A 22,258-nucleotide genomic window follows, 5' to 3' on the forward strand; every position below is an offset into this window, starting at 1 on the left:
TCTAAAAACCAGTTTCCTTTTCATTGAGATAATAGCCTTTTCTGCAGTCACATGACTCAGAAGCTACATTAGCAGAGCTTTATGATAACAGACTAAGCCTCCACCCCCTCCTGTTATTAAGGGCATGTCTTTCTCTTTCTCTTTCTCTTTCCCTCTCTCTCTCCCTCCCTCCCTCTCTCTCTCTCTCTCTCTCTCTCTCTCTCTCACACACACACACACACACACACACGTGCCCATAATACACATGCACTCACATACACGGGTCTAAAATTATTTATTCTTCTTGGAATTATCATAATAAAGAAGTCTATGCTAACATGAAAATACGAAAAATTTCCAGATCTGCCTGCTAAAAATAACTGCTAAAAACAAACATTCTGATGCATGGTCTTCCTTTCAGCAGGATGCAGCACGCTGGCCATGAACACTCCCCAGTGAACAGTGTGTGAAGTGGGACAGTCAGAGGGAAATGTGTATTCTCCTGTTCTCTAGAGCTTTGCCCCCAGAGATATAAAGCTGACAAATCTGGCATAACGAACACTGTGGAGACATGATAGCTACTCACACATTGGGAATTAATTAGTTTCACGTATTAGTAAAACACCATGTAAGCATACTTTTTTTTTAACACCAAAATGTATTCTTATTAGGAATACACCCTATGTAATTTATAAGTTATTCCAAGAAGAAGAGATATTACCATGGCCAAAACAATCTTAAAATATAAAAATCAAACGTTCTTTTGAGCCTGGCCAATTTGATTGATTTCTGATAAACCATCAACTTTCAAAACACGCATGTGGAAACACGAGGTCAGTGCCTGACACACAGTGGTTGCTCCACACTTTTTTTTTAATGTCCTCGGTAACAGGTCGAAGTACTAGGCAAAGAGAAAGCAGCGGATTACATTATCTTCTCACTGTGTTTTCGTATCAAAGACTCTTTTAAATCTACCAGACAAGCAATTTGGGGAAGGAGTTTAAGTGTAAGAATGTGCTGAGAAGTGGAAAACGGAGAAAAAGATGGGCTAAGGCGTTGCCCCAGAAGCAAAATCACACTGAAGCATAACACACAACTGGGAGAGCGCTGCCACCAGCAGACTGAAAGCAAGACAGACTGTTCAACTAAGTCAACAGATGAAGCTACATATTACATGTGTGGGTTTTATTTATTGCCTTGGTTTTCTCATCTCAAAAAGGGAAAACATACTAGATATTTTCATTTTTTAACTTTTCACTGTGCTAAAATACACATAACATTAAAAGTTACCACTTTAAGTGTACAGTTCAGTAGAGATAAGTCTATTCACACTGTTTTGCAACAGCTCTCCCGACCTTTTTCATCTTGCAAAACTGAAACTCTGCACCCATTAAACAACAACTCCCATTTCCCCTTCCCTCCGGGCCCTGGCAAGCACCCATCTACTTTCTGTTTCTATGAATTTAACTACTTTAGATCCCTTGTATAAGTGGCATCAGACAGTACTTGGTGTGTGTGTGCGTGTGAGTGTGTAGATATTTTAAAGAATAATTATTTCAATATCTGGAGATCAAGACAAAGAGTTTTCATCTCACAAAATCATTTTACACAAACTGCATTATTCCTAAGTAAACCAAGCCAAAATTATATTCTTTAATACAGAAAACCCAAGAATTGTTATAGATACAACTAGACAGAAGGGATTATTATCATATAAAAGTTATCTACACAAAAACTCTGTAATTTCTCAGAATCCAAAACATTTGATAATTCTAATTCTGAAACTCCTAGTTTACTCTAATTAACCACTCAACACATAAATAACTCGGGAAGGGTGGAGTGGGTGTTGAATAATTCTCCTCCAGTCCCTGGAAGGGACTGTGGCCACTCTGCTGGAACATGGTACCAACACCTCACCAAGCCTCCAGTGACCACACAGGGGTCCATGAGCACAGCTTCCATGAGGACCTGAGCAGAGAAATTCAGATACCAAGAAACTATACTTAAAACATTTAAATACCAGCACATGGTGATACCTCATCACAAAAAGCCAAAGCACAAAGAACCTTTAAAAGTTATAATGATCTTAACAGCCACCTAACTATTTTCATTGTGTACTTAAAATCTAAAGTCAATAATCAGCCAGGGCATTATAGGAAATCAATGTGTCATAGGAAACCAATCTCACAGTAGATATGAGAGAACACTTTTTTAAAGAAATAGCCTAAAAACTGTAGGGGGCAGTTGTGTGAAATCCATCCACCTAAGTTTGTCCTTTTTCTGCTCACATCATCCGACCATTTCTACAGCGGTCAGGTGAGGTCACAGACACTCTAAAATTACCACCATGTTGTCCTTTATTAATTTCAATGGAGTTCTTACAAATTATTTCTCAGCCAATCGTGGACAGCGGCAAAATTTGCTGTGAATTCGCTGATCAAATCCATCACAGGAAGAAAATGTCTCCTGCCAAACACTTCCAAGTAAATGTCTTACTCCAGATGCTGTGCTTACACGTCAAGATGGATTGCTGTTAGCAAAGCTGCCCCTCTCTCATGTTTTCTGCTGGCAAGCACAAGTAGGTGAAACTGTCTAACCCCCTCCCGAGGGCAGACTGGTAGCTGCAGCAGACTCTGTCATTACCAATGTTAACCCTTCTTCTTCACTAGGGCAGCAGTGTTTACGACGGAATTAGGTTAGATGATTTGTAAAGATGTTTCTACCTATAAGGCTTCCTGAGAGTGGTGCTTATATATATATAATTGTGATTCATTTCTTAAACCAAAAGTCTGGTGAGACGTAAAACAAGGATTCAACAGGGTGATGTTTCACTTTTTATAAATCAAGGTGAAATTTACATTCAGTGCAGTACACAGACCTTAAGGGTAAAGTTTAAGAGTTCCGACCAAGGAAAGCACCTACGCAATCCGCGCTCCTGTCATCGCCCAGCAGAGCTCTCCTGTGCCTACCCGCCCCCCACCAACCATAACTCTTACTTTCTGGTATCACAGATTAGTTCTGCTTTTTCTAGAACTTCAAACAACGGGAATCATACAGTAAGTACTCTTTTTTGTTTGTTTGTTTGTTTTGTTTGTTTTTGCGGTACGCGGGCCTCTCACTGTTGTGGCCTCTCCCATTGCGGAGCACGGGCTCCGGACGCGCAGGCTCAGCGGCCATGGCTCACGGGCCCAGCCGCTCCGCGGCATGTGGGATCTTCCCGGACCGGGGCACGAACCCGTGTCCCCTGCATCGGCAGGCGGACCCTCAACCACTGCGCCACCAGGGAAGCCCCAGTAAGTACTCTTTATGCTTCTTTCAGCATAATGTTTTTGTGATTCATCAGTGTTATTGCATATATTAACAATTTGTCCCTTTTCAGTGCTAAGGGTAATTCCATTGTGTGAATATACTGCAGTTCATCTATTCTCCTTTGATGGGTATTTGGGTTGTTTCCAATGGGGGCTCGTGGTAAACAAAATTCTAAAATGGCTCTGCAAGATCTCCCCCCACCCCACACCGTGTACACACCCTTCATAATCCCCAGCACTGTAAATATGGTGGATTTTCACTCTAATGATTAGGTTATGTTACATGGCACTATTGACCTTAAGGCAGGGAGATTATGGAGGTGGGCCTGGCCTAATCATAACGGATTTTCTCCATCTGGCAGCAGCAGAAGTCAGAAGTTTGAAGCCTGAGAAGGATTCTGTATGCCTTTGGTGACGTGAAGATGGGGGAAACCACATGTCGAGGAACGCAGGTGACCTCTAGGAGCTGAGAGTGGCACTCAGCTAACACCCAGCAAGGAGACAGGATCTCAGTTCCACCGCTGTAAGATCCTGAATTTTGCCAACAACGAGAATGAGCTGAAAGTGGACTTCCCCCCCAACCCAGAGCCTCCAGATGAGAACTCATTCTTGTTGACACCTGCATTTCAGCCTGGTGATGCCCTGAGCAGAGAATCATGCCAACATCATGCTCAATTTCTGATCTACAGGACGGTGAGCTAGTAATTGGGGGTTATTTGCGGTAATTTGTTACTCAGCAAAAGAAAACTAATGGGATGAGGGTTACGATATACAAGTTGCTACCGATACACATGTACAGGTTTCTTCACAGACGTGAATTTTCATTTCGTGCAGTTAAATACCTAGGAGTGGAACTGGGGCCTCATGGATAAGTGTAAGAAACTGTCGCGGTGTTTTCCAAAGCAGCTTTACACTCCCACCAGCCATGCATGAGAGCTCTGGGTGTTGCACAGTCTCACCAATGTTTGGCGTTGTCAGTCTTTTAAAGTTTGGCTGAGATTCTACATGTGTTAGCAGCCTTCTCCACATATGGGGTGTGATCCCCGTCCATTTCCTTCTCTGTAGAGTTTCTATAACATTTACAGATAACACCACATAAAGCCCTGCTCCGTATTCTTCGTGTCTCTTAGGAGTTAGGCTCCTCTGCACTGGAGCATAAACACTGAAGGGCAGGGATCATGCCTTTATCCCTCTAAATCCATACCATCATCTATCCTAGTGCTGCTTCTATAGATTATGTGGTCAAATTTATGTACTGACATTTTTTTTTCCTTAAAAAGGTAATTATGTAGCAACATGAAAAACTGCTAATGAAGAGGCCACTTTGTAGGGAGGCAAGAGTGTGACCTTGGAATTACAGTTTTAGTTTGAATCCACTGCTAGATATACAACCTTGAGCAAGTTACTTAACCTCTCTGAGTCTTAGGTTCCTCATCTGTAAATGGGCGGGGGAAATGCCTACACTGCATTGTTCTTGTGAAGATCCTATGAATTATATGGAAAGCAACTAGCCCAGAGCCTGGCATAGGAGGACATCAATTGATGGCAGCTATTATTAGCTCTTAGTTTCTTAGGATGTTCAGCAAAAAGAAGAGAAACAGTATCTTTCTGTGAAAACTCTACAGAAAGCATGGAAGAGCATACATAAAATGATATGAGTTGGATAAGGTGGATGAGACCATAGTTGATTTTAATTCTAATTTTTAAACCTTTAGTAATGTTTCCATAATTTTAAAATATAGCAAACTGTTGATAACTTCTAAAACCAGGTGAAGGGTATATGGCAGGAGGGTTATAAATACTATTCTAAATTTCCATTATATACAAACCTCAAGAACTAGAGTTCACTACCAAAAAAAGGGCAAATATTTACTCTACAAAGATTTCTTTCTTTTTTTTTTTTTTTTTTTCGTACAGGGGCCTCTCACTGCTGTGGCCTCTCCCGTTGCGGAGCACAGGCTCCGGACGCGCAGGCTCAGCGGCCATGGCTCATGGGCCCAGCTGCTTTGCGGCATGTGGGATCTTCCCGGACCGGGGCATGAACCCGTGTGCCCCTGCATCGGAAGGTGGACTCTCAACCACTGTGCCACCAGGGAAGCCCCTACAAAGATTTCTTTTTTTGCGGTATGCGGGCCTCTCTGTTGCGGCCTCTCCCGTTGCAGAGCACAGGCTCCGGACGCGCAGGCTCAGCGGCCATGGCTCACGGGCCCAGCTGCTCCGCGGCATGTGGGATCTTCCCGGACCGGGGCACGAACCCGTGTCCCCAGCATCGGCAGGCGGACTCTCAACCACTGCGCCACCAGGGAAGCCCCAAAGATTTCTTGATACACTAAGACCATACAATTTATTAATTCAAATGATTAGAAATGACATAAACCCTGAAGGTGCCACATTTAACAAGTTGCAGAGTGTGAACAAACTTTAGGTCGTTTATGAAATTAATTTTGTTAACCCATTAGCATTGTAATTCTATATTAAACCCAAATACCAAGTTTTGAAAACCTGATAAAATATCATGGAATAGTTAATCTATCTGTTAAATACATTTTTAATGCAATAAGGGATAAGTTGCATAAATAGTAAGTTAATAAAGTGAAAAGTAATAATACCCACTGAAGTGGCTGTTTTCATTAGGCACCCGTGTCCACAGAATTATGTCACTTGGACCTCTGGCCTCCTTCCTCAAGAGGTGAGCCAGGGATAGAAAGAAGACCTATCTGGGAATATCCTGCCTGTGGATGTCAGCATGCTAACATTAACTAAAGATTTCATTCTTCTGATATGTAGGAAAATGTGCCTTCGAGAAGGCCCAACTGTGCTAAGCTAGCAGTGAGTGCTATTTTGTTGGGTTATTTCCAATAAAAGGCTTACGCAAACAGCAGTGCATAAACGTCTATGATACGACTGCAGGAGATTATACCCCCACAGAAGACAGCTGAGCAGAAGGACTTCTAAACAGGACTTGGCCAAGTTGCCACTTCACGGAATGAAATAATATACAAACAGCTCACCACGTTTCCAGCTCAGCACCTGCGCTTCATCCAAGGACTTGAGAAGCATCACCTACCGAATGTGATTCTCTTCCCAATCAGTGCACATGTGAACTACTCCAAAGAGTCGCACTGATTCTTTGAAGTCATCGAGTACCCCTGGGTTTCAACTAAAATTCCTAGGTGATCTGCTAACCAGAATGAATGAGAACCCTAGTGGTCTATCAGGGTTTATACCTTATATTCCTCAGGATTCTAAAAATGGCGAAGGCTCAGGGAGCAGATTAAATACCACAGGAACTTGACTCATTGATTAATCCAGCCCTCTGAAACTGGCATTATTCCCTAAAAGGCTCTGACAGGATCAACGACCATTTCGAATTATAAAATCACGAGGCTAAAAAGAACGTGAGAGCCATCTCACTCTGGGACCCCAGAAGTCTTCCATCTCAAATTCCCAACGTTGGATAACTCCACAGTCTCCAGTTAGACTTTTTCAATTCGTAACTTTAGTCATTTACATATTAATTAAGTACAAATCTTCCCCAACTGTTCTTAAGAGTTCAGAAAGTAACCAAAGGCTGAGACTATACCATACTGATTCTTTTTTTAAAATAAATTTATTTATTTTTGGCTGCGTTGGGTCTTCGTTGCTGCACACAGGCTGTCTCTAGTTGTGGCGAGCAGGGGCTCCTCTTCATTGCGGTGCACCGGCTTCTTCTCATTGCAGTGGCTTCTCCTGTTGCGGAGCACGGGCTCTAGGTGCATGGGCTTCAGTAGTTGTGGCACGCGGGCTCAGTAGTTGTGGCTTGCAGGCTTAGTTGCTCTGCGGCATGTGGGATCTTCCCAGACCAGGGCTCGAACCCATGTCCCCTGCATTGGCAGGTGGATTCGTAACTACTGCGCCACCAGGGAAGCCCTGCTTCTTTAAAATGCCGGGAAGGACGGAGGTTCTAGGGACAAAACAGAAGAGCTATACCCTTTGGCCATGATGGCTAATGGCCTCAAACACACCGTCTTGTCCTCCTTAAACTCTGGTGGAATAACCAGATTTGCTCTTCTGACTGCTATTCTCTGGACCCTCTGTGTATTAAGTGCTCCCAACTGAAGCCAAAAGGGAGTGACAGTCACACACACCAAGGACTGGAAGAGCCTGGCTCGCTGTGCTCACTGCATCGTAAAGGAACGCTGGGCAGGTACTGATAGATAGTAAGACTTTTTTGTTTTTTCTCTCTTTTTTTTTTAAAGATTTGTTTATTCTTTCTTTCTTTATTTTACTTATTTTTGGCTGTGTCGGGTCTTGGTTTAGCGGCACGCGGGATCTTCGTTGAGACACGCGGGATCTTTCGTTGTGGCGCGTGAGCTCCTCTCTAGTTGTGGCGTGCAGGTTTTCTCTCCTCTAGCTGTGGCATGCAGCTCCAGGGCGCGTGGACTGTGTAGTTGTGGCGTGTGGGTTTCAGAGCACGTGGGCTCTGCAGTTAGTGGCCCACGGGCTCTAGTTGAGGCCAGAGAGCTCAGTAGTTGTGGCACACCAGCTTAGTTGCCCTGACCAGGGATTGAACCCGCGGCCCTTTCATTGTAAGGTGGATTCCTTACCACTGGACCACCAGGAAAGTCCCACTTTCTGTTTTTTCTTGACAACCTTTTTCAACTAAGATCTGACTGAAAGTCTTCATTTATTCACAAATCTGGCCCTATAAACAGAAGAGACAAAAAAGCTTCTCTTTGTGAAGATGCTATATCCTCAGGCAAGTAGTTAATTATTCATCTCTTCTAAATGTCCAAAGGCGTAAGAGGCACTCGCGACGGAAGGTGCTGAGGAACGTGTGTTTTGTGTTTGCCTGGAGGCCTGCGTCTCGCACAGCACAGCACTGTATCTTAGCACCAGAGCTGATTCTGGCTCCGCTTCAAAGGTCCCTTGTTAAATGCTTCTGAATGAGGTGGATGATTTCTTCCTCCTTCCCCTCACCCCTGCTCTTTTTCTGCTTTCCCCTTCGTCGTTCCTTCCTTTCATAATATTAAGTCTACTTACCCTTGCTTGGAAGAGGGTATATCATAGTATTGATAGCAAGTACAAGAAAAGAGGAGAAATATCCTTAGAGGCAAAAAAGTAATCTTTCCTTAAAGCCCCACAGGCCACAGCAATAGTTTATAGCAAAGGAAAACCACGTCTGATTCCTGACCTGATGTCTTTCGCTTCTTTCTCGCTCTTGTTTCTTTTGTAGCTTCAGACTTATTTGTTTCATTCAACAAATACTTATTCAGTACCAATGTCGTGTAAGGCACTAAGTCAGGCACTGGGAACACAAAAGTGGACCGAAGAGCCCTGCCCTCTAGAGACCCATCATCAAGGAGGGCAAACAGAGAAGTAGGCAAAACTTACATGATCAGAAATGCCATCTCAAGACGGGCTGTTACCAGATGAAGAGAGACAATGCTTACCTTTGAAAGGGAAGGGCCAGGAAAGGCTTCAGAGACCAGGAGGACAAGCAGGACTCCATCAAGTGTGTGAGGAAGGGGAGAAAGAGGTGCAAAAGCAGGGAAGCGTGAAAGCACGTTTCTCACTCGGGCTCCAGTGACATTCCCAGGATCACAGCCAAAAGGTACCCAAAAGAAGGTGGTGGGAGAAGAGGCTGCAGAGGTGGGCATGGGCCAGGCCAGGATGAGCTCTGTCTGCAGAGCTAAGGAGGATGAAATTCATCTTGTAGGGAGGAGGAACCCATAAAAGGTTCTGAGCAGATGAATAACTAACTGTTTTTCTAAAAGAGAAAGATTTCCATAGGTAGGAAGTTTACGAAATGATTACCACCTGGGGAGACGCATTAGCAAGTTGTAACAATAAATCTGTGAGAAATGATGAGACTGTATGTAAAACAAGATACCTGCCCTTAAGTCTACTACAGCCCACAAATAAACCCTCACATATATGGTCAAATGATCTTTAACACAGGTGCCAAGATCAGTCAATGGGGCTTTTCATACTTGTGGTTTAAACAAATGGTTCTGTGAAAACTGGATAACCACATGCAAAAATAATGATGTTGGATTCTTACCTTACATATATAAAAACTAACTCAAAGTAGATCAAGGACCTAAACGTAACAGCTAAAACTATAAAATTCTTACAAGAAAACATAGGGGGAAAGTTTTAGGACACTGGCTTTGGTAATGATTTCTTGGATATGACAACCAAAAGCACAGGTAACAAAAGAAAAAATAGATAAGTTGGCCTTCATCAAAATTTAAAAATCTTGTGCATCAAAGCATACCATCAACAGAATGAAAAGGCAACCTATGGATTGGGAGAAAGCATTTGCAAATCATATTTAGTTGATAAGGGGTTGATACCCACTGTAAATAAAGAACTCCTACAACAACCAAAACCACAAACAATTTGATATTAAAAATGGGCAAAGACCTTGAAAAGACACTTTTCCAAAGATATACAAATGGCCAAAAAAGCACATGAAAAGATGCTCCAACATCACTAGTCATTATGAAGATGCAAATCAAAACTACAATAAGATACCACTTCACACCCACTAGGATGGTTATTATCAAAAAACTAGAAAGTAAATATTGGCAAGGAGAAATATTGGAGAAAATGGAACCCTTGTACATTGCTGGTGGCATGTAAAATGGCACAGCTGCTGTGGAAAACTGTGTGATGATTCCTCAAAAAAAAAAATAAACATAGCATTACCATGTAACTCAGCAATTCCACTTCTGGGTAAGTACCCAAAAGAACTGAAAGCAGAGACTTGAACAAATGTGTGTACATCTATGTTTATAGCAACATTATTCACTTGGTAGAAGCAACCCAAGTGTCCATTGACAGATGAATGGATAAATAAAATGTGGTATACACACACACACACACACAGACACACACACAATGGAGTATTATACAATTATAAAAAGGAAGAAAAATTTGACCTATGCCACAAGATGGATGGACGGATGGATGGATGGTGAAGACATGTTAAGTGTATGTAATAAGCAAGGCTCAAAAAGATTAGAACCTCTTATATGAGCTTCCCAGAGCAGTCCAATTCATAGAGGCAGAAAGTACAATGGTGGCTGCCAGGGAATGGCAGGGAGGAGGAAGGTGGAGTTAGTGTTTAGTAGGTACAGACTTTCAACTGTGGAAGATCAAAAAGTTCTGGAGATGGATACTGGTGATGGTTGTACAGCTGTGTGAATGTACTTAATGCCACAGACCTGGACACTTACACGTGGTTAAAATGAGAATTTTATTATGGATATTTTACGACAGTTTTCTTAAACTTCGATAAAGTCACACTTTAGTTAGGCGATGTCAAACACGTGCTCATATTCAGAGCTTTGCTTATGTCTTCTACACTGTCATTACTGCTGCAATGAAAGGGGGTTCTTTGTCAGCTGCCAGGATAGTTAAAATTTACTTCAATTCATATGAAGTAATACATTTAGAACCCAGTGGTTAGACTGAAAATCATCTCTAGCCTCTAAGAAGGGAAGCCAAAGCACAACAAACGCATGACCATTCCTCTGGGAAGGAGACATCTGGTCTCTTCTATACTGATCGTAACCTCCACGCTAATGGAGACACCTGCCGTGTGCCCACGGTTTCGAGAGATTTGTGCTAGTTTATGAGTAGTCCATTAAGTAAAATTACCCCCAAATTTAGGAGTATTTTCTGCCAAACTTACAAAACAGAAGATAAAACCACGTGTCAACTAAGCAAGAGAAGCTCAACAAAAAGGTTAGAGAGCAGTGTACTTATCAGCTCAGAAGTGAGAGAAGTAAGAACAGCTTAGATATCTAAAATCTTCCTTAAGCAAACCACGGAAAGCACACATAGGTAACTCTATATAATCCAAGCTAATAGATGATTTCTAATTTATTTCTATTTTACTGTGGAACAGAGTAACTGATGTACACTAATCCAAAGGCAAAAATACCGAGACACGAAACGAGACTAAGTCTCTCGAGGCTGGACCCTGTCACGGGATCAGGGAGGCCTGGCAAATGCACAACACACGTGCTGTGGTTGCTCCTTCTCCCCCGGCACAGCAGACACCGCTCATGAATCGCTTGAGGGCCTGAGTGTGGCCTCTCCCTTCTTACGACCCAGCACCCTGGGCAGTCGCTATAATCAATGGGATCGGCACCAGAGGTGAAGGCTTGCGTGTCTCCCCAGCACCGGGGCGAGAGCGGAAGAGAGATTTGGGGTGGCCGTGAATCACACACAGAGACGGTCCAGAAGAACCTCTGCCAATGCAGGGAGGATGCCACCACCACAGGACAGATTTTGCAACACCAGTTGCTACGTGAGTGGAAACTGAATCTGTTGCTTTGAAGTAGCCACCTCTCTTTCCGGAAGCTTGTTTTAGACATGAATAAAGATCCAGGCAAGCCCTCGGTGATATCCTAAACGGTAGTTCTTTGAAGATAGAGCTTTTATCCTTGATAGGATTGAAGAATCAACGGGCAGGACTAGGGATATGCTCTTGGAGTTTTGTTAGAAAAGTGATTTGCTGGTAAAGAAAACCTTCCCCAGCAGCAGAGGAAGGTTTCTGGATTGGTCAGCCACTCACCCCGTCTCTCTGATTCTGCTGCTCCCTCCTGGGTTTTACTCAGACCACATCACCACCCGTTCCTAGAAAGCAGCTGGCAGAAGGCAGGGTGCAGAGAAATGGGGGCAAATTGACAAAAAAGGTTTTCAGAGACAGACTTAAACCAGCCTGTCATGGCTACTGAGTGGATCTGGACAAGCAATGGGAACCGAAGTGCAGCTGTTTCACGGTTGTACACGGAGGTGTCGAGACCACGGCTACGTTACCCAGTCAGGCCACTCCATGAGAGGGTAGTTTTATTATTTTTGATGTTTTATTATACTTCCCCCTTAAACATGGCCCATTTCATAAAGAAGCCCCATTCTTTATAAGCAAGGCATCTTACTCAGATTACATCAGGTCAAAACTATTTAACAGACTAAAGGGAGAAAAAAAGCAATAAAGACACATTAAAAAAAAGAATCAGGGCTTCCCTGGTGGCGCAGTGGTTGAGAGTCTGCCTGCCAATGCAGGGGACACAGGTTCGTGCCCCGGTCCGGGAAGATCCCACATGCTGCGGAGCGGCTAGGCCCGTGAGCCATGGCCGCTGAGCCTGTGTGTCTGGAGCCTGTGCTCCGTGACGGGAGAGGCCACAAAAGTGAGAGGCCCGTGTACCTCAAAAAAAAAAAAAAAAAAAAAAAAAAGAATCAAACACGTTTAGCGCTTACCAGATATTGGTGAAGCTGTTTATTGATATTCTTATCTCTTTTCCTCCCAGCAATATTATCCGGCTGGTACTATCATGTCTCCCAGTTTACTAAGGCACAGAGAGGTCAAGTAAAGCTGGTAAGTAAAAGGAGCAGGGTTTGAATTCATGCAGACCGGTTCCAGGGTCTGTGCCCGTACCCGTTACACTCTACACAGAAAGAAGAGAGGGTACTTATGCTTAATGATCCCCAAGGGTGAAGGCGTCATGCCAGCCAGGTGTTCTGCACGTGGGGTCCCACTGGTTCCTCCAAATACCACAGGACACTGGCTTAATCTTCCCCTTTTAGAGAAAAAACTGAGGCTCAGTGGAGTTAAATAACTTATTCAAGGTTACACAATAGAAAAATTGCAAACACCAGTTATTTATTAGGTACAAACTACATGCCAGCCAATCTGCCATGCATTCTCTCTTTAATCCTCTCTACAGCCCTGTAACGCAGGTATTAATTCATCCCTATTTTACAGCTAAGGAAAATGAGGCTTAGAGAGAGGTTCGGTAACCTCATCAGAGTCAGATCAGTAAGAACAAAATTTTAACCTCAGACCAGTCGAGCCCCACATCCCCCGTTTTTCCCCTCTGATGCTGCTGTAAATAAAACTTCATGCATAAGCTACGATATGCAAGGCATTATGAGGGGTACAAAGATGATTCAGCTCTGTTCAATACGTTTGCAGCATAAAAAAGGAGAAAGGGCTGCTGTGCAAATCACTATAACTTCCATTCATCTATCCCTCAACTATTCATTGAGGTCCTTACTATCTGTAGGCACTGTGGATATAGCAACCAACCAGATAAAAGTCTTTGCCCTCCTGGCCTTAACAATCTAGAGAGGGACAACAAACAGATAAATGAGTAAAAGATACAACATGCAAGCTAGTGGTAAGTGCTAAGGAGTAAAAAAAGAAATGGAGGCGGGTGAGCAAAGAAGGGAAACTGAGGACATTTCAGCTAGGGCAGCCGGGGACTCTGCTGCTCTCTGCTGGACCTTTAGACAAGGAGCGGGCCTCCATCACTGGGACACCCAACACTGCCTCCTCACCTTCCCAAACAGGCCACAGGTCACTGGCCCTCCTGAGAGCCACGGATAAATCCATTTTCTCACCATTTCCTTCAAGGCTGGTACAATTCGGCTTCTGTCAGAACACCTTTTTCAATACTTGGCTTCAATGACACTGCACGACCATGCTTCTCTTCCTACCTCAGCTCCCTGACCTGTGCTGAGTCTACTTCTCCCTGCCCCCAAGCTAAACAAACAAACACACCCCAAAACCCTATGGCTAGCACTTGAACAACACCCTTGGTTTTGCTTCTGGCTATAAAGCCACTCCTTGCAGATCACATCTGCTGATGCAGGTCCTGTGATCACATCTGTAAAACGGGGACGTGATGCACACTTCAGCCTCACGACATCACCTCAGCTCCAGTGCCCAACTTTCAGCCCCTTCCAGACCTCTTTCCTGGATGTGTCCGGAACTGAACCCCTCACCTCCCTGAGGACACGCCTCCTCCTCCACCTGCTGCTTCTCATTTTCTGTCACCCAGTGAGTTTTCTGTGACTCCTCCCTCTCTCTCAATCTTCAAACCCAATCAACTTCCAAGATCTTGAGATAATACTTTTACAGTTTCTCTTGATCACATCTCCTTCTTTCTATTCCTCTGCAATGGCCAGAATTTCCTCATCTCTACAGTAGGCGTCCCCAGGAACGTATCCAACGTGTCAAGGTTCCCCCTTTCTCTACTTATCCTAGGATCAGTATCAAATGTCAGTGCCATGGTCCCTTCATGTTGAGCATGGGCGTAGAAATCACCATACAGTAAAATCCTCAAATCACTGAGGATTAAGCATGATGACTATTAACAACCATCTATCACAGTTCTTAACATGCAGTAGGGACTTAAAAAATGTCAGTTCTCTTATTCTTATTCCCTGTGAAATCAAATAGGGATCTGGCCTTCAGAGGCCTGTGCAATCTACCTAGTTTTCTAGGTTTTCCAAGCAAATATTCCTCTAGCTCTGTGGTCTCAGTTCTGGCCAAACTAGAGTGCCCAGTGTTCTTAGACTTGACACATCACTCGTGTAGTCCGCCCCTTTCTGTTGAGAGTGAGGTGTTCCCCTGCCATTCTCTGCCTCTCTAAACCTTACTATCCTCCAAGGTTCACCACCTCAATAGCCATGTCCTTCTGAAGTCTCCCCTCAGCCGTTCATACAAGAGACCTTTCCCTACCCCAATCCCCCAAAACCACCAACTACTCTAATAGCACCTTACAGTCAATTTATAAATACGTATCGATCATTTGATATGTGCCAGGCAATGTATATCAGAAACTGGGGACACAAATGTAAAAAACTACTATATTCTTTGTATATCACGGTTATTATTATCTATGTACTTATTTTACCCTAAGTGCACCCTAAGAAAGGGGCCCAGCACTATGATTTTAAGCTCTTTGATGCCAGAGTCTGTGTATTACTCATCTTTGTATTCTCTATAGCAGTTATTATGATACCTTGGTAAATAACATAAGCTTAAATTGTTAAATTTGATGGCACCCATAACAATTCTGCAGTATTTCAAAAACATTTTACTCCAGAGACAATTAAGGGGTTTAGAGCAAAAAATTAACTATTACCAAAACACATATGAGAAAAATTACTATTATTTGTAAAATTTTAGACGAAGAAATAAGTATTACATAGTAATTGGGTGCATAACGGTTTACTGTCATTTAAATACAAAGCTAGGGGCTTCCCTGGTGGCGCAGTGGTTGAGAATCTGCCTGCCAATGCAGGGGACACGGGTTCGAGCCCTGGTCTGGGAAGATCCCACATGCCGCGGAGCAACTAGGCCCGTGAGCCACAACTACTGAGCTGAGCCTGCGCATCTGGAGCTTGTGCTCCGCAACGTGAGAGGCCTGCGCACTGCGATTTAGAGTGGCCCCCGCTTGCCGCAACTAGACAAAGCCCACGCACAGAAACGAAGACCCAACAAGCCAAAAATTAATTAATTAATTAATTAAAAAAAAAAAAAAAAAAAAGCTAGGATTAGAATGAAGAGTCTCAGACTATGCCCAATCTTCAAAGTCTAAAGAATATGTCAAAGCAACGAATAAATAAGAATAAGACAAACTCAGTAAAACCCTCAATCCTTGTACTAACTTTTATTACATACTTCGGTATTTTGTTATTGAGTGGAGATCCGCCATGTAAAAGTCTTATGACTGGTACAAACTATGCCATATGTAAATGAGAAATTAAAATGCCTGAATAAAGAACAAATTCACTGCACTGGGTCCCTGATGCGGGAGTTAAACACAAGACTTATTAGTCAGAGGGATAAGCCAAATATAAAGTGTGAAGAAAATCTGACAGAAGACATCTACTCTAAGTCATTCCTTTGTATTCAACACCTCTACTGAGAAACAGAGTTAGAACTATAGCCCTCCTTTAAAAAGCTATCTAAAACAAAAGCAAATAAAGTCAATTCTCCAGTAGCTTAGATATTATAAATGTGTGAATACATGCTCAGAGAGTGGAAATAAATCTTAATATTTTAAAAATATTTCTTGGCCCTGATACCTCCAAAGGGGTAAGAGTTTAGTGAGGATTAGGGGCCTATCTATGCTTGGTGCTGAGCTAGGCACCATACCTAATCATCTTCTTTAAACAAAATAATGAAGAAAAAAATCCATAGCTTAAATGTTCAACTTCTAGTGTTAAGTATCACAAGCACTATTATACAATCAACCAAGAAAATGAATGAAAAGTACACTAACATGCATCTCCCACTTTTAAGATACTAAAGGCTGTCAATTTGTTTTCCATAAAAACATAGCCAATATCACTTATTTTGATAGAAAAAACTATTCTTTAGAAGTTCCTGGCTAAAAAATGATTAACAACTAAAAATATTTACAAAGAGCTTAACAAAAATGAAAAGAACCACTGTTACTATTGAAACATGAACTAGTGAATGGACATTTTTCTGGGAAAAGCCACATTATCTGGGTTCACATGATAGGTCATCATAAAGATAAAACAGCATATTACATTTTGCTAACATGACAATATGCTTTAACAGAAAAGATGAAGGAATGACAAAATCATGTGAAATGTTCTCATTTAGAGGAAAAAGCTTAGGATATGGCAAATAGTGAATATGATGGCAAAACACTGCAGTGAAATTTGAGTCCTAGTTTAGTAAAACATGTAAAGCTCAATTTAAAAAAACTTCGGTACATACAGCAGGTATTATGAAATAATTACAGCAAAAGAAATTAGCAAGCACATAAATATCAAAGCTTCAAATTAAAGTGATTTTAAGCACAGTTAATGTTTACTGAGCGCTTAGTAAGTGCTAAGCCCTTTACACCCATTATCTCATTTAACAGCAACCCTAAGAAGCAGACATTTATCTTATCCCCATTTTACATTAAGTGTCACAGCTTGGATTCACACCCAGAATCTGACTTGGTTCTTTACCTACTACAATAATATACATTGTATTAACATATATGTATTAACATATGGTTCTTTAACCGTATAGTAGTGGACACTGTATTAACTTTCATGTAAGTTTAATGATCAATCACATACACAGGATAATTAACACGCCCAATCCTCTTGTAATATGGGAGTACTCCTATGAATTGCTCAAATCTATACATGTTTAAGTACTTCTACATAAAGAAGAGGAGAGAGGCAAAGTAGTGACACTTGGTTCCTGACGTGGAAAAAAGAAACCAGGGTCACTCTTTTTGCAGCTCCTTGAATCATAGCCCAGATAGGGGCATGGCTGAGATGCTCTGGGAGGAATACATCCTGCCGAACAAACCATGGTCTCTCAACGCACTGAATACGCAACTTTAATAGGCTTATACCAGCTTGGGGAGAGAAGGAGGACACGAAGCAAGTGGATAAAAGCACAATCTAGCTAAGGCAGTTGGCAGCCAATGTGGGAAGAGAACGCCTAAGAAGGCTGCCTTAATTTCTGCTTTGATCCAAAAGAGACGGTATTTCTTTTTTATCTTTAAGGAAGTGGAGTAGTGAGCAAGGAGGGCATGCATTCTGCGGCACCATCATTTTTAGAACCACCGTTTTTATATATACGGTACCACCATTTTTAGAAAAAAGAAAAAGCCATATTTATGCCTCTTATTTTTTAAATCACTAGTTAAGGTAAGCCTATAGTTCCTACCACTAATTTTAGCATTTTCCTTTTGTTCTAAAAATCAAGGGTCAGTCAAATTATTATTTCTCATTTAGGGCAGTCGACCACACAGGTCTACCAAGGATTAGCTAAAGGTCTGAAAAATTTTAATAGTCTATTAAAAATAATACAAATATACATACACGTATCTACCCAGAAATCAAACTGAACAACTCTAGCAACTGAACCAAAATATATTTGTTTACATTTTTAAATGGAATAAGGCAAAGTATACATCCCTCTGGCTCAAGATAAATATGTTCCTAAAATGTATATAAAATGTTTCTCACCTACCAAATACTAATTTCCTATTAAGTCACATGATCTAGTACGTTTCCTTCAAAAAGAAAAACCACACTGATGGGCTGAGCTAAAAATCTGGAGGGCTTCCCCTGGTGGCGCAGTGGTTGAGAGTCTGCCTGCCGATGCAGGGGACACAGGTTCGTGCCCCGGTCCGGGAAGATCCCACATGCCGCGGAGCGGCTGGGCCCGTGAGCCATGGCCGCTGAGCCTGCGCGTCCGGAGCCTGTGCTCGGCAACGGGAGAGGCCACAGCAGTGAGAGGCCCGCATATCACAAAAAACAAAACAAAACAAACAAAAAAATAAATAAAAATCTGGAGAAATCTGACCACATGCCTAAGAAGTATGTATTCCAACAGGGGCCTGCAAGCCATCAGCTGAGTCCCATTGGTTTAGGTTGATTCCTAGTGAAAATCAAAAAACAACTGAAAATGATCAGAACCTGGCAGGAAAACAACTGATGCTGACCCCTCTCCGTTCTGACCGACTTAAACTCACGCAGCAGAACCACACAGACACAAATGATGATACCTCTCTCTTCCCTTAACAGAGCCCATGACTTAGGGTCAGGATTGCATAATCAAGATGCACAAATTATATTTTAAAATTCATTATGAGAAAATTAAAAATATTTCAAGGAGGTATATTTATCAGAAGCTAATTCTTCAACTTTCTTTCAGATAATTTTAAGTGCCAATATAGCTGCGACACTCACTAAAGGGTTTTCTTAGGTTCAATTAAATATTCACACTCAAAATGACCACAGGCAACATCTGGCATCAGCCTCCTGAGAAGGATACAGGCCAGAACAGGGCTTGCCAGCCAGGGAGTGTTAGGCTCTGCTCAGCCGTGGAAGTACTTCCACCAGGACCAGGACCAGTTCCACCCTGGATGGGTTATGGGCAGCTCCTGCTCCACAGAAGCCAGTATCTCTTTTAACAAGTTCATAGGCGAAGCTTCCAAAGTCCCTGTGGGGGAAATGTTTGTGTATAAGACTCACTGCACCCAGGGAACCTCAAACCTAGGGCTCCCGCATCAGGTATTTGTATTTCATTTATCCTCCTATTCAAGATGCAGTTAACCAATCAGGGGTCATTTTTACTGAATATATATGTTGCTTAGGATCATAGTTGATATACAGTCTTATCAGACTACCAAAGGAACAGAGTTAACCAAAAGTTAAAAATGCCAACCTGAAGTACCTCGATTATATCAATAACTCTAAATCAATATAAAAGGGAATTCCATGGCGGTCCAGTGGTTAAGACTGCACTTCCACTGTAGGGGTCTCAGGTTCGCTCCCTGGTTGGGGAACTAAGATCCCACAAGCCGCACAGCATGGGGGGGAAAATATATATATATATTTATATATAAAACATAGCCTAATAGAAAAATGGGCAAAATGTATTAACAGGCAGTTCAGAAGAACCAAAATGGCCAATGTGTAATCTCAATAGTAATCAGAGAATGTCTATTAAAAGTAAAATGAAATACCATTCCACACCCTTAACATTGTCAAGAATTAAATCTTAAATCGCATATTTTACAACCCAGCAATTACCCTCCTAGGTAATACCCCAGAGGAATTCTCACATGTACACAAGTTGGCATTCACAAAAACGTTTGCTGCTGGAATGCTTATAAGTGCAAAAAATTGGAAACAAGCTAACTGTTCATCAAGAGGAAAATGGACAAATCGTGACATGTTCATATAATGGAATGCTGTACACTGAACTGACTTGCAAATACATGGACATTATCTCAAAACGAAGTTACAGGAAGAAAGCAAGTTGCAAAACAAAATGGGCAGTGTGAGATATTTAATCAAGTTTTACAACATACAAAATGATACCAAATATTATAAACAATTAAAAACACAAAGAGTAAAGGTAAAAAGCAAAAATAAAAAGCATGGGTACAATAAACAACAAACTGTAGACAGCAGTTATCGTTGAGAAAAGAAAGAGAATGCCATAAATAATCCAAAGAAAAGGGGTCAAAAAAGTGTTTTTTTAATTGGTAAAGAAGAATAAACATTTAAAAACCAAATAAAATTTTATCTTGGTAGTTCTCGATCAGAAAACACTATAAGACACTGGTTCTCTTTAACTTTAAGACGATCATTCTACTTGTGACTCTATTTTTTTTGTATTGAACTTCTCTTTCAATCTACTGACTGCCTTTTTGAGGCCAGGACCCTCGGTCCAGTTGGGACGCAGCGTCCACTGTTCTAGACCGAGCCTTCGCCTCCCACTCTTCTCCTGGCCTCTGGCCTCCTCCTCTTCATTTCACCCCCGAACCCACCCTGTGCACCAAGAGCAAATCAATCAACATAAAATGTCACTTTGGGGATCTCACTCATCAGATCCTGAGACGTAAATCTCTGATGGCAGCCACCGGCTGGAGAATGAAAGGAAAAGGCTTTTAACCCAGCGTTTAAAGGCCTCAGAGTTGGCGCAACGTGTGTCCTCTATTCCTCCTCTACACAAAGGGCTCTCTGGCTTTGCTCACTCCCCTCTCCTGCTCTTTGTTCAAGCTGTATCTCTTGCCGAGAAGGCTACACCTTCACCACCTCTCTTCAGGTATCCAAATCTTAGTTGTCTTCCAAGGCTTTGCCGCGTGTTTTATCTCCCCCATAAATCCCTCCCTAACCAATGTGCCCTAATTTGGACTCATCTGTTCATTCAAATACTTATTGGATGTAGGCATGTGGCAGGAGACTTAGCTCTGGGGGCACTCGTGGAATGCCTATGTATACTACACATGAGTTAAAAACTGGTGGTCCAAGGGCTAACACTCCGCACTCCCAATGCCAGGGGCCCGGGTTCGATCCCTGGTCAGGGAACTTGTTCCCACATGCCACAACCAGGGGTTCGCACGCTGCAACTAAAAGATCCTGCATGGTGTAACGAAGACGCAGCACAGCTAGCTAAATAAATATTTTAAAAAAACAAAAAAACAAAAAACACCTTGGTCTTTTTGTTAATGTTTATATGTCAACCTCAACTATGCTATAAGCTTCTTAAAGGTAAGGGATTCATTTTTTTCCCACTGAGCAACTAACATAGTACTTTGTAGTGGTCAGAGTTCAATAAATTATCTCTGGTTAGATGAATTTTGAAATGATAAGGTTATATCACCTAATTTTTGGACCCAAAATAATTAACACTTATGCTTGGAGCTTTGAATGATGACAACGTTTTCTTGTGAAGTACATATCTAGACAACAACAACAGTGGACTTGGAGTCAGAAGGTCCTGTTTGAACTTAGGCTCCACGACTTACCACCTCTGGCCACAATACCCTCTCTCTCATGAATCTCCATAAAATGGAAGTATTCACACCTGTCTGAGAAGACTCACACCTGTTATGAGGAATAAGTAAATTAGGAAAAGACCTATGTTACTTATTATGTAAGAAGAGAGTCTACCTGGTTTCTAAGAAGAATTATAAACCTCTGTTACAAATCCTTGCTCTCCTGCTTGGTAGAGTTGCCCATACGAGAAGCAGCTGGTCTTGAAATCAATATCTACAATGTGGAGTAGTCTGCCCCTGTGACCTTCATTTGGAACCCATTCTCGGAACCACCATCTGCCCTCTGTCCTGTCTTAATATTTAAGGCCCATCTTCCCCTTTGGCAGTGCCACAGACCCACTGCCCCACTATTTCCGCTACCGGGGAAGCTCACTGAGACCCACCCCTGCAAGCTAATTTCCAGTAGACCATCTAGTCTATAATATATCCTCTAAATTTACGGATACTCAATGTAGCAATTTTTATACGATACGGCAGCAAACAGAAATCTGTGCGTTCAGTTTGTAGGCAAAAATCTTACATTAGACGTAGTTTGACGACTTCTTCCTAACTCTTTTCTTCCTGGGTCACGTTTCTGTACCACAGTGCAACATCTAAGTAACCCCCACATCATAGCTAAGATCATGGGCTCCGGTGCCAGACTAGTTTAAACACTGGCTGCACCAGACGTGTTGCCTCAGAAAAATTATTTCCCACCTCCGTGCCTCAGGTTCCTCTCCCGTGAAAGGGTACCACCAGCCAACACCAGCAGCACCACTACCTGCCTCCTGAGGGCTGCAGCGTGAAATCAGTCAGCACGAGTAAAACAGAACAGCACCTGATACGAACGCTGCACAAGTTCCGCACTTGTCA

At 42.3% G+C, this 22,258-nt stretch overlaps 1 protein-coding gene across 12 annotated transcripts in view; it reads right to left on the reverse strand.

Moving 5' to 3' along the window:
- The window catches only part of NCOA2 (nuclear receptor coactivator 2), a 283,479-nt gene that overhangs the window by 126,347 nt on the left and 134,874 nt on the right, over positions 1–22,258 (reverse strand). Inside the window, exon 1 of one of the 12 annotated variants that reach the window (XM_060115471.1) lies at positions 12,543–12,627. The exons of the other annotated variants lie outside the window; for them this stretch is intronic. The gene's annotated coding sequence lies outside the window, so the exon portion shown is untranslated. Of the gene's footprint in view, positions 1–12,542; positions 12,628–22,258 lie in introns of those variants that run through there. 12 annotated transcript variants of the gene reach the window in all.

This window comes from Mesoplodon densirostris, chromosome 13, assembly GCF_025265405.1.
Source record: "Mesoplodon densirostris isolate mMesDen1 chromosome 13, mMesDen1 primary haplotype, whole genome shotgun sequence".
Taxonomy (NCBI): Eukaryota; Metazoa; Chordata; class Mammalia; order Artiodactyla; family Ziphiidae; genus Mesoplodon; species Mesoplodon densirostris.